General features: G+C 44.3%; 1 protein-coding gene and 1 pseudogene across 2 annotated transcripts in view; both read left to right on the forward strand.

Annotated features, from left to right (window-relative positions):
• Positions 1-17,331, forward strand: part of LOC126183235 (MAM and LDL-receptor class A domain-containing protein 1-like) — a 433,083-nt gene that overhangs the window by 139,799 nt on the left and 275,953 nt on the right. The gene's annotated exons all lie outside the window — the stretch shown is intronic.
• LOC126185863 (5S ribosomal RNA) lies at positions 11,363-11,479 on the forward strand (annotated as a pseudogene).

The raw sequence follows: 17,331 nt of genomic DNA on the forward strand, positions 1-17,331 counted from the left end.
GTTTCTGCCAACTCTTCCTCTTACACCGCTATGTCTTCTGTGTCGTCTGCATATCCCAATAGCTTTGTTCTTCCATTTAGCTTCACCACTTTATATTCTCTTCGCATCTCCCGAATTACTTTCTCCAGTACCAAATTGAAAATCAATGGTGAAATGAAATGATATGATCGTATGGCGTTTATTGGCCGGGGTATCCCCTTCGTGAAATGGCATCACCTTGTTCACTCCTGTTCTTATGATTCCTTGGATAGCTCCCTCTGGTATGCCACCTGGGCTTTTGTTTCTGCTGTAAGCACCTTCACCAAGTTAACTTCCTTGGTATGCCAAGTATATCGATATTCTCTATTTGCAACATTGACTATGTTTTTTTATTATCTTTTATTCGTTTGCTTCGATACGTGAGTTTATGGCACTCTTCATTGCTCCATATAATCGCTTTCATCTATTCACAGCTGACCCGCGTATCAACTATATATAGTATGTCACAAATTACATATTGAAACGATCATTGATCTATACTAGCTTAATTTTGTGTACGATATTAAGATACTAATTTTTGAGCTCCAAATTGTGTATCTCTCCAGACAATCCAAACACTGTACGTAGCGAACGACACATGAGATAGCAGCCGACATGCATCCAACTCCGGATCTGTAACGTGCAAATGAAGTGCGGGAATACCATAGTTGTCGTGAGGTTGCGTAAACAGTCCACTGATATCCAATGCGAATTCCAAGTGCACTGACAGGGCGGTTGTCAGGAGACATGGCGCGAACTACTAAGCGTCATAAACAGCAACAATCTGGTTCGATCATCACGGTGCCTGGATATTTTGTGGAACTGGTTCCGACTCTTTCACACATCTGCGATCGTACCGGCGTGCAGAACGACCACCATCGCCACGAGTCGTTTAGTACAGTATTTATGCCGCCTACAGAACCCATATCGACATCATTGTGTGGCAGGGATACAAGAAATAATACACTCCTGGAAATTGAAATAAGAACACCGTGAATTCATTGTCCCAGGAAGGGGAAACTTTATTGACACATTCCTGGGGTCAGATACATCACATGATCACACTGACAGAACCACAGGCACATAGACACAGGCAACAGAGCATGCACAATGTCGGCACTAGTACAGTGTATATCCCCCTTTCGCAGCAATGCAGGCTGCTATTCTCCCATGGAGACGATCGTAGAGATGCTGGATGTTGTCCTGTGGAACGGCTTGCCATGCCATTTCCACCTGGCGCCTCAGTTGGACCAGCGTTCGTGCTGGACGTGCAGACCGCGTGAGACGACGCTTCATCCAGTCCCAAACATTCTCAATGGGGGACAGATCCGGAGATCTTGCTGGCCAGGGTAGTTGACTTACACCTTCTAGAGCACGTTGGGTGGCACGGGATACATGCGGACGTGCATTGTCCTGTTGGAACAGCAAGTTCCCTTGCCGGTCTAGGAATGGTAGAACGATGGGTTCGATGACGGTTTGGATGTACCGTGCACTATTCAGTGTCCCCTCGACGATCACCAGTGGTGTACGGCCAGTGTAGGAGATCGCTCCCCACACCATGATGCCGGGTGTTGGCCCTGTGTGCCTCGGTCGTATGCAGTCCTGATTGTGGCGCTCACCTGCACGGCGCCAAACACGCATACGACCATCATTGGCACCAAGGCAGAAGCGACTCTCATCGCTGAAGACGACACGTCTCCATTCGTCCCTCCATTCACGCCTGTCGCGACACCACTGGAGGCGGGCTGCACGATGTTGGGGCGTGAGCGGAAGACGGCCTAACGGTGTGCGGGACCGTAGCCCAGCTTCATGGAGACGGTTGCGAATGGTCCTCGCCGATACCCCAGGAGCAACAGTGTCCCTAATTTGCTGGGAAGTGGCGGTGCGGTCCCCTACGGCACTGCGTAGGATCCTACGGTCTTCTACATCTACATCTATACTCCGCGATCCACCTTACGGTGTGTGGCGGAGGGTACTTATTGTACCACTATCTGATCCCCCCTTCCCTGTTCCATTCACGAATTGTGCGTGGGAAGAACGACTGCTTGTAAGTCTCCGTATTTGCTCTAATTTCTCGGATCTTTTCGTTGTGATCATTACGCGAGATATATGTGGGCGGTAGTAATATGTTGCCCATCTCTTCCCGGAATGTGCTCTCTCGTAATTTCGATAATAAACCTCTCCGTATTGCGTAACGCCTTTCTTGAAGTGTCCGCCACTGGAGCTTGTTCAGCATCTCCGTAACGCTCTCGCGCTGACTAAATGTCCCCATGACGAATCGCGCTGCTTTTCGCTGGATCATGTCTATCTCTTCTATTAATCCAACCTGGTAAGGGTCCCATACTGATGAGCAATACTCAAGAATCGGACGAACAAGCGTTTTGTAAGCTACTTCTTTCGTCGATGAGTCACATTTTCTTAGAATTCTTCCTATGAATCTCAACCTGGCGCCTGCTTTTCCCACTATTTGTTTTATGTGATCATTCCACTTCAGATCGCTCCGGATAGTAACTCCTAAGTATTTTACGGTCGTTACCGCTTCCAATGATTTGCCACCTATGGCATAATCGTACTGGAATGGATTTCTGCCCCTATGTATGCGCATTATATTACATTTATCTACGTTTAGGGAAAGCTGCCAGCTGTCGCACCATGCATTAATCCTCTGCAGGTCTTCCTGGAGTACGTACGAGTCTTCTGATGTTGCTACTTTCTTGTAGACAACCGTGTCATCTGCAAATAGCCTCACGGAGCTACCGATGTTGTCAACTAAGTCATTTATGTATATTGTAAACAATAAAGGTCCTATCACGCTTCCTTGCGGTACTCCCGAAATTACCTCTACATCTGCAGATTTTGAACCGTTAAGAATGACATGTTGTGTTCTTTCTTCTAGGAAATCCTGAATCCAATCACAAACCTGGTCCGATATTCCGTAAGCTCGTATTTTTTTCACTAAACGTAAGTGCGGAACCGTATCAAATGCCTTCCTGAAGCCCAGGAATACGGCATCAATCTTGGCGTGCATCCGTGCGTCGCTGCGGTCCGGTCCCAGGTCGACGGGCACGTGCACCTTCCGCCGACCACTGGCGACAACATCGATGTACTGTGGAGACCTCACGCCCCACGTGTTGAGCAATTCGGCGGTACGTCCACCCGGCCTCCCGCATGCCCACTATACGCCCTCGCTCAAAGTCCGTCAACTGCACATACGGTTCACGTCCACGCTGTCGCGGCATGCTACCAGTGTTAAAGACTGCGATGGAGCTCCGTATGCCACGGCAAACTGGCTGACACTGACGGCGGCGGTGCACAAATGCTGCGCAGCTAGCGCCATTCGACGGCCAACACCGCGGTTCCTGGTGTGTCCGCTGTGCCGTGCGTGTGATCATTGCTTGTACAGCCCTCTCGCAGTGTCCGGAGCAAGTATGGTGGGTCTGACACACCGGTGTCAATGTGTTCTTTTTTCCATTTCCAGGAGTGTAATTCCATGACCAAGTTTCACTTGAGACACCACATGACTAATTAGATTATAACCATTTCGGTGATAATTCCAAAATATCATTATTTCCTGACAGCCCTTAAATAGAGATTTACACCTGGATGAATCTGTGCAGTTTCCAGCCCTGACGTTGCTAAAAAAAATGGCTCTGAGCACTATGGGACTTAACATCTGAGGTCATCAGTCCCCTAGAACTTAGAACTACTTAAACCTAACTAGCCTAAGGACATCACACACATCCACGCCCGAGGCAGGATTCGAACCTGCGACCGTAGCGGTCGCGCGGTTCCAGACTGAAGCGCCTAGAACCGCTCGGCCCTACCGGCCGGCTGACGTTGCTATTTTTTCACTTTTCTGTGTTTTCCGCTTTTTAAAGTCTTCTACAACTCTCTCATTACTTCCCAGGTCATGAGTTTAATTCCAATTTGGGACATTGTAAAATTTTCGTATCACATGTGCCCCAGATCGCGAGTTAGGTACGTCTTCAAGCACTGAATGTACAAGCAATTACATGATGCAGGACTTTTAGTTCTGTAGATACAATATTGCACAGATTTTGCAGTACTATATGTACATTAGTACCATCATCCCTGCACTTCATAAACTTTCTTCAATAACATCTCACTATATGAACTACAGTTCCCACTTTTTTTTTCAATTACTCTAAAGAGTGTTATCTTGGCTTCGGATTCAAGGTAACATTTTTGTGTAGCTAAGAACAAAGAAATAGAATAAAAATCCTTTCTGTATCCAATCAGCAGTAATTGTTCAGTTTCATTTACGTCTATTCTTAAAACGTACTTGTACCATTGCAAGTGTAGACATTACAAAAGGAATTTAACCACCCCTTCTGTAGTCATATACGACATATAGTCTCTTTTCTTTGTTAACTCATGTCTTCACTCTTGTCCAGAGTATCTCGTCTTTATCCACTAAAGAAGGGTAGCGCATATAGAGGGTGGTCAGAAACATTCTAAAAAGCTTATAATGGTGTTTCAGGACAGGTTGTGCTGATACACTGTTCGAGATGGGTTCTACTTCTGATATTAAAGTATGTGCTTCTAGACCATTTTACCATGGGAAATTCAAATATGTAAACAAAATATCGTTGTCAGGGATACTTTTTATGTAATATGTATATATATGTATATTCACAATTCACGGCAAACACAGAGACGTTATAGAGAAATACGGGTATGTTGCCGCATCATGTAGTGATAGAACGTGATAATTTCTTGTGCAACAGCAGGTGGGAAGAATCAGACATCATTAGGTTATCCCCCGCCACAACTATGTCATTAAGACCACCTGAAACATCTCATTAGCTCGAACGGCGACAACCGGTCGCTGCCTCGGCAGTAAAGCTTCACGCCTCCTAGGGGCAGGTGCATCGAGTTTACAACAGTGGTGTTAGCCGCAATTAGCCCACTTAACGAGTGGGTGTTTTGGCTGACAAGTAACTGTCTGTCATATTTCCGAGCACGATTGAATTTTTTAGTTCCTGTGTGTAAATTGATTGAGCCTGGTGCTGAAGGTAAAACGACTGCTTGTCTTTACACATCAGCATTCCTCTAGTTCCCTACTATTAATTTGATACAGGTGTATTACCAAAGTGGTATTTTTAAATTTGCAGAAATGCCACGTCGTCGTGGATGTCGATATAAGCCGGACAACTTCTGCTACATCTGTGGGAAGTTCACTTTTGCCAGAAATAGGAAGAAAATTTCTTCAGTCATAAAGAAAGCATACAAACATTACTTTGGAGTAGAGGTAGAAGACCAAGATAAAGAATGGGCACCACATTTCTGTTGTGCTACATGTTACTGCAAAATAATTCAGTGGTGGAAAAGTAAAGAGAATGTGGCGTTGTTTGCTGTTCCCATGGTGTGGAGGGAGCCTAAGGACCATGTTACTGATTGTTATTTCTGTCTAACAAAAATTCAGGGTTTTACAAACAAAAAGTCGAAGAGGCACATTGTTTACACAGATCTGCCTTCAGCGAGAATGCCAGTGCAGCATTCCGACAACCTTCCAGTACCTTCAAGAGCTCGAGGTCAAATTCCAGTGACAGTGAAATAAGTAGTACTGAAGAAATCACAGATGATGATTCTTTATATCACTGCACAAGTGAGTCATCGCCACATTTGTTAACACAGGCAGATTTAAATGATTTAGTATGTGATCTAGGACTAAGTAAACAAAAGGCACAGCTGCTTGGTTCAAGATTACAAGAGTATAATCTACTGCACCAAAGTACTAAAATCAGTGTGTTCAGGCAGAGAGAACATGCCTTTCTTTCTTATTTTTCAACTGACGAAGCACTGACATTTTGCAATGGCGTTGCTGGCCTGATGAAAGTGCTGAACTTCACTTATATTTCACAGGAGTGGAGACTTTTCATAGATGCATCGAAAACAAGTCTGAAGGGTGTTTTGCTCCATAACGGAAATAAAATACCCTCTGTTCCAGTAGTTTACGCTAGTTTGACAAGAGAGAATTACGAATTCGTACAAAGGATGCTAAATTCATTAAAATACAATGAACACAAATGGAAAATATGTGCAGATTTCAAGGTAATTGCTATGGTACTGGGAATGCAACAAGGCTACACAAAGTATGCCTGTTTTCTTTGCGAGTGGGACAGTCGAGACCGAAATTCTCACTACGTAAAAAAGAAATGGCCTAGGCGAAGATGGAAAGTTGGCGAAAAGAATGTACAACGTGAAAGTCTGGTAGCTCCTGAATATATACTACTTCCATTGCTTCACATCAAACTTGGCCTGACGAAACAATTCGTGAAGGCCATGGATCCAACAGGCTGTGGGTTTGCATATCTAGCTACCAAATTCCCCCGTCTTTCAGCTGCAAAAATAAAGGAAGGTGTATTTGTGGGCCCACAAATCAGGGAGCTGCAGAAAGATGCAAATTTTGAAACATGTTTAACTGATGAAGAAAAAACCGCATGGGACTGTTTCAAGATGGTGTCGGAAAACTTCCTCGGAAGAAGAAGAGCTACTAACTACAAAGCAATAGTGAAGGATATGATCAAAGCATATCAGGATTTGGGGTGCGATATGTCTTTGGAAGTACATATGATGGACTCTCATCTGGACTACATCACAGAGAGTTGTAGTGACGTATCGAATGAACATGGGGAAAGATTCCATAAAGACATTTCTACCATAGAAAGGCACTATGAAGGGAAGTGGGTACCTTCTATGTTAGCAGATTATTGCTGGAATATCATTCGATAGAAGAAAGATTCACAATACAAGAGAAAAAGTGATGTGCATTACAAGGCAGTGGCTCATTGTTTGTCAATTTTCTGTAATTTCTCATGTCAAATAAATGCTTCAAAGTGTATACACAAAGGTTACTGTGTTATATGTTAGATCCCACCCTCCATTAATGTGATGAACTTATAACATCATAAAGATGTGCATTTGTTTGTCGAATTTCACCTCACGTTTGCTGCACTATATCAGAAACTGAAAAGAGAAATAAAATTGCGATTACTCATAAACTATCCCTGACAGAAAAAAAACCAAAAACAGTTTTCAATTCAGCACTCAAAATACAACTAGGATCACAATATTTTTTATCAGAAATAGAAAAAAAGGTTTTTTTTGTAGAGCAGTTAATAATTAATAGTTAAGAAAAAAATTCGATAATCTGCGCAATTTCCAAGGTAAGTAGCATTGAAGTTAGCCTATCATATCGCTGAGCGCACGATTTCAAGTGGCGCGCCAGAGACGCCGTCGCCAAATGTTTTCTTCGTTTGGCTCGCTATAACCGTACAAGAATGAGATACAAAAATTGGACACAAGGCGATAGTAGGGATCGAATCCGAGCGAAAGTCTCATGCGCTATCATCTACGCTATGAGAAAAAGTGCTAATTGTATCTGGCAGACCGCTTGAATTTGCCGATCAGATTTTTCTCTCCTTCATTCCCTCCCCAACAGTTGACCAAACTAACATCGCCATGTTTACTTTCCTATCTTTGCGCTAAAAATGGCCAGATTCATTGATTTCAATTTTTTGTCAAAGTTACAGGTTGCGAATGAACTTCTTTGCGGTATTCAAGTCAGTGTAACTGCTCAACCATAGACGCTCGTTGAATTTAACTACGTGGTGATGTCTAACCGGTTATATTCCCAAATCAAGACACCATTGAAGATTTTGATAGTGAAGTACATACTTTATTTTCTCCCTCAGCGTCGTCAACAGCATGGGAAGGGAATGTTGGCGGAACTAGGTGCCCTTGGCATAGGGACAAATCTTTGTGGTCGTCGTGGTAACTATTGAATACCCAAGCCTTCATGCAAGATATTCTCTACATCAGAGACGTGTGGAACACTTAAGAAGTCTACACCGTCGATTTCCTAACTGGTCAGCCATTGGACTCTCCAGTAAGCAGAAAATGCTGTATGAAAAACTCGTATAAATTGTTAACATCCACGTGCAGGTGACGTAACAAAATCGAGTTCCACGCTTTAAAAAAAAATAGAAAAAAGATCGCACAACGATATGACCTTGGACCATATTGTGTGTTGGCTGGTACACAGTCCAGAATTGCTCAGATACATCTACAACAACGTACACATCTGTCTCTATATATAGCCTTCGATTTTGAGGTCAGTTATGACATCGCCTTTTAGTATACTACGGAACGCAGAAATATCGAATAGCACAGTTTCAAGAGTTTCTTCTTAGGATCCATGTATTTGTGTCGAAAAACATATTTGCGTTTAAGTTTCAGAAATTTTATACATCATCGGAATGCACAGCCAGAGAAAATTCATGTCCCCTAACTTAAAGTCCCAACTAGTTATCAAGCGTTGCGCTTCGTGGTGAATCGTCGATTGACTTCAGTATGTGTCACTTTATATAGCGGGAGGGGACACACAAATTTCCGTTGATTAAAGTTCGTTTGTCATTATTGTTCAGCACCCAATTTAATATATCGTTTACGTTATCAATAGCACACATTAAATAATTTTTTTTTATATAGCTGTACCATAAGTGCAGCCACAATGGAGAAGTATTCGTGGAGCGGCCGTACTAACGCATGATCCCTGAACAGACAGTTTCAGTAGTTTCAGGGGCAGCATACTGAATGGTTAACTAATGTGGCCTTGTAACATTAGCAAAACGGCCTTGCTTGTTGGTATTGCAAACGGCTGAAAACAAACGGAAACTACAACCGTTATTTTTTTTTCACGAGAGAATGAAGCTCTACTGTATGGTTTAATGATCATATCATCTTTTTGAGTAAGATATTCTCCATTCGGATCTCTAGGTGGGGACTACTGTGTAGGATATCGTCATCAGAACAAACAAAATTGGCATTCTGACAAATGGTGAGGGTTTTGGACACAAAAGCAATTGAGTGTTCCACCTCATAAACCACGTGGGCCAGGACTACCCCCATCGCATAGTCTCATACCTCTTCTGTGAGGATAAGAAGTTTTGTAGGGTCACATGCTGTGAGGCATAAGGAGCAAAGAAGAACCTGTTTTAACTGTCTGAAAGCTTTGTCACACACTGGAATCCATTGCCAGTGGACGTTTTTCCACAATAGGCGATGAAGTGGTTTGGCAGTGGTATCGACATAGAGAATACTCTTTCAGTTGTAATTTAATTGTCCCAACACTGATTTCAGCTGGCTGGTATTCGTAGGAGCTGGAAGTTTATGTACTGCTTCAATGTACTGAGACGTGGATAAAATGTCGAAAGCACTTTAAATGTGTCTGAGATATTGAACTTGGGGAACAAAGAAACAAAACTTTTCCTTGTTACATTTTGGATTGGCCTGTTGGAGTAGTATCAATAGAGTGTCCCAATTGTTGGCGGGGTACAGGGCATCTTTGCCTGCAATGATAATGTCTTAATTCGCTATCCCTGGGACATCACGAGTGAGATGCTGCATATATCGTTGAAATATCCCCGGGGCGCTGGCTATACCAAAGGGAAATTTGTTGTACTGAAAAACGCAAATAGAGGTTTGATTACTACGATGCGTCGGGATTCTCCATCCAATACCAATTGAAGTTATGCATCCTTCAGATCAATTTCTGCTAACACTTTTCCACCCAATAGACAGATCATGATGTCTTCTACCTTAGGTATCAGGTACGCATCAATGATTCATTGGGCGTTGCTGGTTGTCTTAAAATCTTCACAGATGCGTAAGGTACCCTTTGGTTTTTCAACACTAACCGCTAGTGTGGTCCATTGGCTGTAATTCCCTCTGAAACTTATCCCTGAGCGCAAATGGAACATTTCTATCCCTAAAAAATGTCGGCATTGCCATGAAAGGGGGTCCATGTGGGCTTCAAAGTCTGTAACACCAAAAGAGGGTCGGCCGGGGTGGCCGAGTGGTTCTAGGCGCTACAGTCTGGAACCGCACGACCGCTACGGTCGCAGATCCGAATCCGGCCTCGGGTATGGATGTGTGTGGTGTCCTTAGGTTAGTTAGGTTTAAGTAGTTCTAAGTTCTAGGGGACTGATGACCTCAGAAGTTAAGTGCCATAGTGCTCAGAGTCATTTGAACAATTTGAACCAAAAGAGGATTGTGAAAAAACAGAGTTGAATTTTGAAAAAAAAAATCTTTGAGTTACAGATTTGTTCCCAGGGAGTTGACATTGGTGGCAGAGTCATCAGTTTCTAACTCAAGTGCATTAAAAAGATCCATGCCTAAGAAACTGCTAGGTCTCAGGGCATCCTTAACCAAAATCCTGACCATGATGTGTGACTGATACGGTACTTGGCTGTGAAATTATAAATCAATCTTTATAAGGTCACGGCTATGACTCCACATTGGGGCACCCAAGGGATGGAGGGGAGGTGACCTGACACTATCCTATAATCCTCTATCGATAATGGTTACAGCAGTCCCTGTACCTATTTGCAAGGAGATGGGTATGTTATTGATTTTGACAGTTAATATGAGACTTTCTGTGGAGTGTGGGAGCGCTAATTAAATATATGACGTGTATGGATACATATGAATATGTTGCTGCCCCCATGTCTGAGGGATCCATTCAGGTGCTCTCCACTGACACCTTCAAAATTGATTGACACACTTTGGCCCTCTGTCCGGATTTCCCACATGAGGTGCAATTTACTCTCTAGTAATGGTATTGGTGTTGCTGATGACTGATAAAACAATGACTGCAGGAAGGAAAGTGTTGGAGACAGTGCATGGGTGCTGTGTCTTTTGTAAGTCTGAATGGACAAGCGTCTGCAACTGAGTTTGTGGACATGTCGTCTGAGTTGCAAACACTTATGAGAGATTTTATACAGTAGTCTAGGATCAAAGAGACTGTTTTAATGGCTTGATAATGGGGAGACAAATTTGTAGACATAAGTCCTTGAGTTTGAAGAGACCAGTTCTAAGACTATCATCCAGGATATATACTAAAATCGTATCTCTAACCGAGGGAGGAGCAGGTGACTGGTTGCACCCAGGGTTACTCCTCCCTCCAACCCCTTCCCCCAATACCCTCTCGCCCGTCCAGTTATTTCCTGATGCACAAAGCATCAGGTGGCAGCAACTCTTTGATATTGATATCTGGGAAATTCCTGTCGAAACAAATGCTCTCTCTCACTCTCTCTCTCTCTCTCTCTCTCTCTCTCTCTCACTCACTCTCTCTCTCTCTCTCTCTCTCTCTCTCTCAAGAGGTTACTTCCTGACCAGTAACAAGTAACAACACTAAGCCCACTTTTGTCCTGAACAAAGTAGCATTTACTGGGTAAACCCCCAGCCCTCCCCATATAATTACCTGCACTCAGTCAAATTAATTGACTAATTAATTAAATCGATGCCTTCTGCGTTGGCCGGCAACGGCCTTGCCGCAGTGGATACACCGGTTCCCGTGAGATCACCGAAGTTAAGCGCTGTCGGGCGTGGCCGGTACTTGGATGGGTGACCATCCAGCCGCCATGCGCTGTTGCCATTTTTCGGGGTGCACTCAGCCTCGTGATGCCAATTGAGGAGCTACTCGACCGAATAGTAGCGGCTCCGGTCACAGAATACCATCATAACGACCGGGAGAGTGACCTGAAGACGGAGCGAGTGCTCTGTGTTGGCCAGTTTTTCCTTGCTGCCTACTGGTGGATACTAGGGCTGGTGTATTTGGCATGAAATTCTGGAGTCATTCAGGATTCGATTACGCAATTGCCCAGTTTCTAAGCTCTACTCTTCCCCCTTCTGGATTTTCCTTGTCTCCTATTGCTGGATATTGGCATAGTTACGTCGTTTGGAGGGGAAATTCATTACGTCAGAGGCAGACGAAAATAGTAGTGAGAATTTCAGATTTCAGCTCAATTGTGATATATCCTTAAACAATTTGCAGAAGATGGGGAAGGGGTATGACTAGAGTATGTTCGCAGTACCACTATCGGAAATAATAAATTGTTTAATCGGGAATTTGACAACGTGATTCGAAGCGGTGCTTTGTAAAGTGATAGTTGTAATTTCAAATTTCGACGAAAATTTATACCGTCCCGGTTGTGTAACTTCGAACCACCTTCAGGTCTAGTAAGTGGGTTTTTCTAAAGCGCTATAGAATTTCAAAGTTGGTTCTCTCTGCTACAGCAGTAAGAAGATGGAGTTCAAAGAGTCTATTGCGTGATAGGATTGTAACAAAAACAAATCTACCGTTATTTGAACAAATACTACTCCATCTTTCCCCTGTTCGAAAGAGTCCACTGGAATGTACTGAGTAACACTCAGTTCCACTCACAGCAGCCGTCACAACATGAAAATGGCGCTTTGTAAATGCATACACTTAAACCACGATCGATTCCATAGTAGCTGTCACGGCTAGATGTCGTAGATCGTGGAAACTTCCGCACGCCGCCATCCGCCCTGCCGCACACTGGTCACTCCGGCTGCTGCACGCTCATTGCCCGGACGTTCAGAGGTCGCAGAGACAGCCGCTGTCACTTTTCAGCCGTCAGCCAGTCAATTTTCATGACATAAGCGGGGAGGGGGGGGGGGATTATCGTCCAGTGCAGACACTCGCCATATTCAACCCTCTCAAATTCCTACGTAAAAATCGAAGAATGCTCGCAGCACACGCGATCACGAAGGTTGCCCAACACATACTGAATATTAGTTCGCTATTCACCCGTCCAGAGGGCGACACGGTTAGGTCGACTGCATCCTCGTACATGCCCGGTCAGTTCGGGAGACAGCTACCTCCGTCACGCACCCGGACACGAAGCAGTGTCATGCTAGGAAACCACCCATATAATTACAACTAAATACTACAATTGCAGCACCAATCCAGTGATATTCAACAATGAGCTGACTATCGGAAATAGCTCCTTTTGACGACTGTGGCTCTGGAAACATCAATTGCCCACATATTTCTATATCCTCCTTATGACTGGACATAATTTTCCACGTAAAATCCGTCATACTCTTTACGGCTATCGACGCATCGAAGCAGCAATTTCCACGTCAAATCTATACACCCCTTACGACCAGACATAGTTCCACCCACATTATTTTCTTTGCACTGACCACAGTAACTTAACACCAAAACACGTACGCATTTCAGACAAGCAGTGCGATTATCGTTTATATGCGTATAGCGTCCGAAAAAATTATGGTATGCCCACAGACGCACACCGCCTAGGTGTATCGATTCACCTAAGTTCTACGAAATTATTTAACATTTAGGTTCTTCCAGCCAATAAGATTCGAGAACAGACTGCAGGTATTTTCCAGTCAGCCCTTCCGGAAGGTGTTGCATCCCGCCAAGACACTCTCAAACAAGTGATGTAAAGCACAGGCGTCCGGCACTATGTGATAACCAACAGCGATACCGCGGATGAAAGGATTGGAAGACATCACCGATATGGGCTAGTGCAACGTAATAAACATCGCAGTCGATAGTGTGAAAAGAACATGCGAGAAAGTGGTAAGGGGAGCCGACGAGAGGACGTTCTGTGTTACAACCGTATTGCTTGCCCCTTACGGTCGGATACACCCGTCAATGCGTTGAAATCACAGTTCCTCACGTCAAATCTACCCTCCCCTTACGGCTAGACATACGTAACATTTTACAGGAATGTTACGAGTCTGGTGATTTGTAAGAACACTAATCACAGTAACGTTACGTACCAACACCATAACATTCCCGACAAGTAGCGCGATTCTCGCTTATAGGTGGATGTTGCCCGAACCATTATGGTACGTCCACACTTACAACCTATGGATCCCGTTTCGTATGGCCTACCACTACTTTCCACTAGCAAAACCCTGCCGCTACATCGTTGTTACGAGATATTCGTAGAGGAGTAAACGGCGCATTTACAATTAAAAATCCCTTATGTTAATTATACATACGTTCTTGCACGATAGGCAAATTTGCCAGATCAAGAAGAACTTGTAACGTGCGCGTGGGGCACACGATACTCATTAAAGCCTGTACTATGGTAAGTTGACGGGCTTCACCTTATGAGAAAGGATTTTCGTATATACACTCCTGGAAATTGAAATAAGAACACCGTGAATTCATTGTCCCAGGAAGGGGAAACTTTATTGACACATTCCTGGGGTCAGATACATCACATGATCACACTGACAGAACCACAGGCACATAGACACAGGCCACAGAGCATGCACAATGTCGGCACTAGTACAGTGTATATCCACCTTTCGCAGCAATGCAGGCTGCTATTCTCCCATGGAGACGATCGTAGAGATGCTGGATGTAGTCCTGTGGAACGGCTTGCCATGCCATTTCCACCTGGCGCCTCAGTTGGACCAGCGTTCGCGCTGGACGTGCAGACCGCGTGAGACGACGCTTCATCCAGTCCCAAATATGCTCAATGGGGGACAGATCCGGAGATCTTGCTGGCCAGGGTAGTTGACTTACACCTTCTAGAGCACGTTGGGTGGCACGGGATACATGCGGACGTGCATTGTCCTGTTGGAATAGCAAGTTCCCTTGCCGGTCTAGGAATGGTAGAACAATGGGTTCGATGACGGTTTGGATGTACCGTGCACTATTCAGTGTCCCCTCGACGATCACCAGTGGTGTACGGCCAGTGTAGGAGATCGCTCCCCACACCATGATGCCGGGTGCTGGCCCTGTGTGCCTCGGTCGTATGCAGTCCTGATTGTGGCGCTCACCTGCACGGCGCCAAACACGCATACGACCATCATTGGCACCAAGGCAGAAGCGACTCTCATCACTGAAGACGACACGTCTCCATTCGTCCCTCCATTCACACCTGTCGCGACACCACTGGAGGCGGGCTGCACGATGTTGGGGCGTGAGCGGAAGACGGCCTAACGGTGTGCGGGACCGTAGGCCAGCTTCATGGAGACGGTTTCGAATGGTCCTCGCCGATACCCCAGGAGCAACAGTGTCCCTAATTTGCTGGGAAGTGGCGGTGCGGTCCCCTACAGCACTGCGTAGGATCCTACGGTCTTGGCGTGCATCCGTGCGTCGCTGCGGTCCGGTCCCAGGTCGACGGGCACGTGCACCTTCCGCCGACCACTGGCGACAACATCGATGTACTGTGGAGACCTCACGCCCCACGTGTTGAGCAATTCGGCGGTACGTCCACCCGGCCTCCCGCATGCCCACTATACGCCCTCGCTCAAAGTCCGTCAACTGCACATACGGTTCACGTCCACGCTGTCGCGGCATGCTACCAGTGTTAAAGACTGCGATGGAGCTCCGTATGCCACGGCAAACTGGCTGACACTGACGGCGGCGGTGCACAAATGCTGCGCAGCTAGCGCCATTCGACGGCCAACACCGCGGTTCCTGGTGTGTCCGCTGTGCCGTGCGTGTGATCATTGCTTGTACAGCCCTCTCGCAGTGTCCGGAGCAAGTATGGTGGGTCTGACACACCGGTGTCAATGTGTTCTTTTTTCCATTTCCAGGAGTGTATATTGAGCGCGTGTACCTGAATGGTGGCAAAATCAGACTCACACCCACTCTGTAACAACAATGATACGTCAAATAAGTCCGAAATGCAACTACACGTCAGGACGGACAAAAAACAACACAGAAGATGCTACCAATTTGTTAATAATACGGTCGCCAGCCTAATTAGGCATTAACTGAGTTTCTTCCCTGTACAAGTTGGCAGACATTCGTGCAAGGCAACAAGTAGTAACACTGCATAATATAGTAGAATTTTAGAACCAGAAAATCTATTGAACTGATAGTTTCACTTTCTGTACTGATATGGATAAATCATAAATACATAACAATACCCTATAATGTTTACTACGAAACGTCGTAGTGTCTATTGATCTGATTAAAATCGGGCATAGGTTGCCCCAGAAATAGTAATTTCGAGCCACAAACAAATTGTCAATTTTAATAAAGATAAGACATTGATTAATTTTGGCTTTTATATTGACTTTAACTTTTGCTGGTCAAATCAATTCAGAACACTTCAGAATTCAAATGAATAAAAAAAAGAAAAAAGGGGGGGGGTGGACCTTGGAACTGTTATGATCACAGTATTAAAAAAATTAATTACTGACACTATTATGCGCTCAAGATTTCCAATATATGAGTTACTACTCTTTTTATCTTATTTCCTGCTTATTTAAATACCTTTATATCTGTCTCAAAATAATTAAACTTCGTTTCTAAATCAAGTTATCTTCCAACTTTGTCAGACCTTCGTTATTCATTTACTGGTTCATTAACAAAACAGTTCTTTAAACATCATTCTAACATAGCTAGGTCTGCAGGTAATTATTATTAACACAAACTTTAATTATTCATCTCGGGACACTCGGATTGCACAACATTTGGAAAGGACCCTATCTAGGTTCGTTGTGAGGATAATTAAATGATAGGACAGTTCTGGTAAAATTTAAGTTGTTATTGAACAGTATGGAACAAAAGTAACACTGGTCCATACGAATACAGTACTAAAAGTTTCAACCTGTTTGTATCGATGCGGCGGTTGGCGGGCGGCGATATGGCGAGGCACAGAGCACACATACAACCACAGCTATGGCTCTTGAAGTATCGACACTTTATTTCTTCATAGCGTCGCAATACTTTTCCATTTAGTGCCTATGAAATTTTGCCATGCTGTATAGGCGTTGGAACGGCATACCCGAGGCTCAATGAAACTACGTCTTCCAAGAGAGCCTCCTCGCTCCAGAACGTGTTGCTCAGACCAATGCCAAACTCCAACTACTACTGCTGAGCCCGTTGTGCCGTACAGTGCCCGCGTGCATTTTCCCGCGTTCGCCTGCCATCCACCTTTTACTGCTCACTTACAGACAGGGTATTCACCCGAGGTTTTGCATTCTACATATCCTAACACATTGCCTACGTATGGACCAGACGCACAATTACAATTTTAAACATCTTACAACAGTTTCAACATTTGTTACATTTCAATTCTGTTGCAATATTGTTTGACATTTGACATAAACATTAATATTCACATTGAAACTTGTTTACAGTTTTCTTAACACAATGACATGAAACAAAAACAAAAAAAAACAAAAAAAATGAAATCAGAACATCAATCACACTAGTTTATCGAAAAATCAGATGGAAAAAAAGTTTACTTATATGTACAATAGTACAACGCCGTTGTTGTTACAAACTGACACCCACAGAGAAGTCAGGGACCCTTGATAATTCTCACGAAATCTCATCGCATTCTGACAGCACTGTTCCATAGTTAGAAGGCTGTGTAGGCCTCCACCCGTCACTGACTAGGTAGAGAGCTATGACAAAGATAAAAACATGACATAAAGTTACAGGAGGAAATTCACAACCATGCAGAATCGTGGACTCCTTAA

This window comes from Schistocerca cancellata, chromosome 4, assembly GCF_023864275.1.
Source record: "Schistocerca cancellata isolate TAMUIC-IGC-003103 chromosome 4, iqSchCanc2.1, whole genome shotgun sequence".
Classification (NCBI taxonomy): Eukaryota; Metazoa; Arthropoda; class Insecta; order Orthoptera; family Acrididae; genus Schistocerca; species Schistocerca cancellata.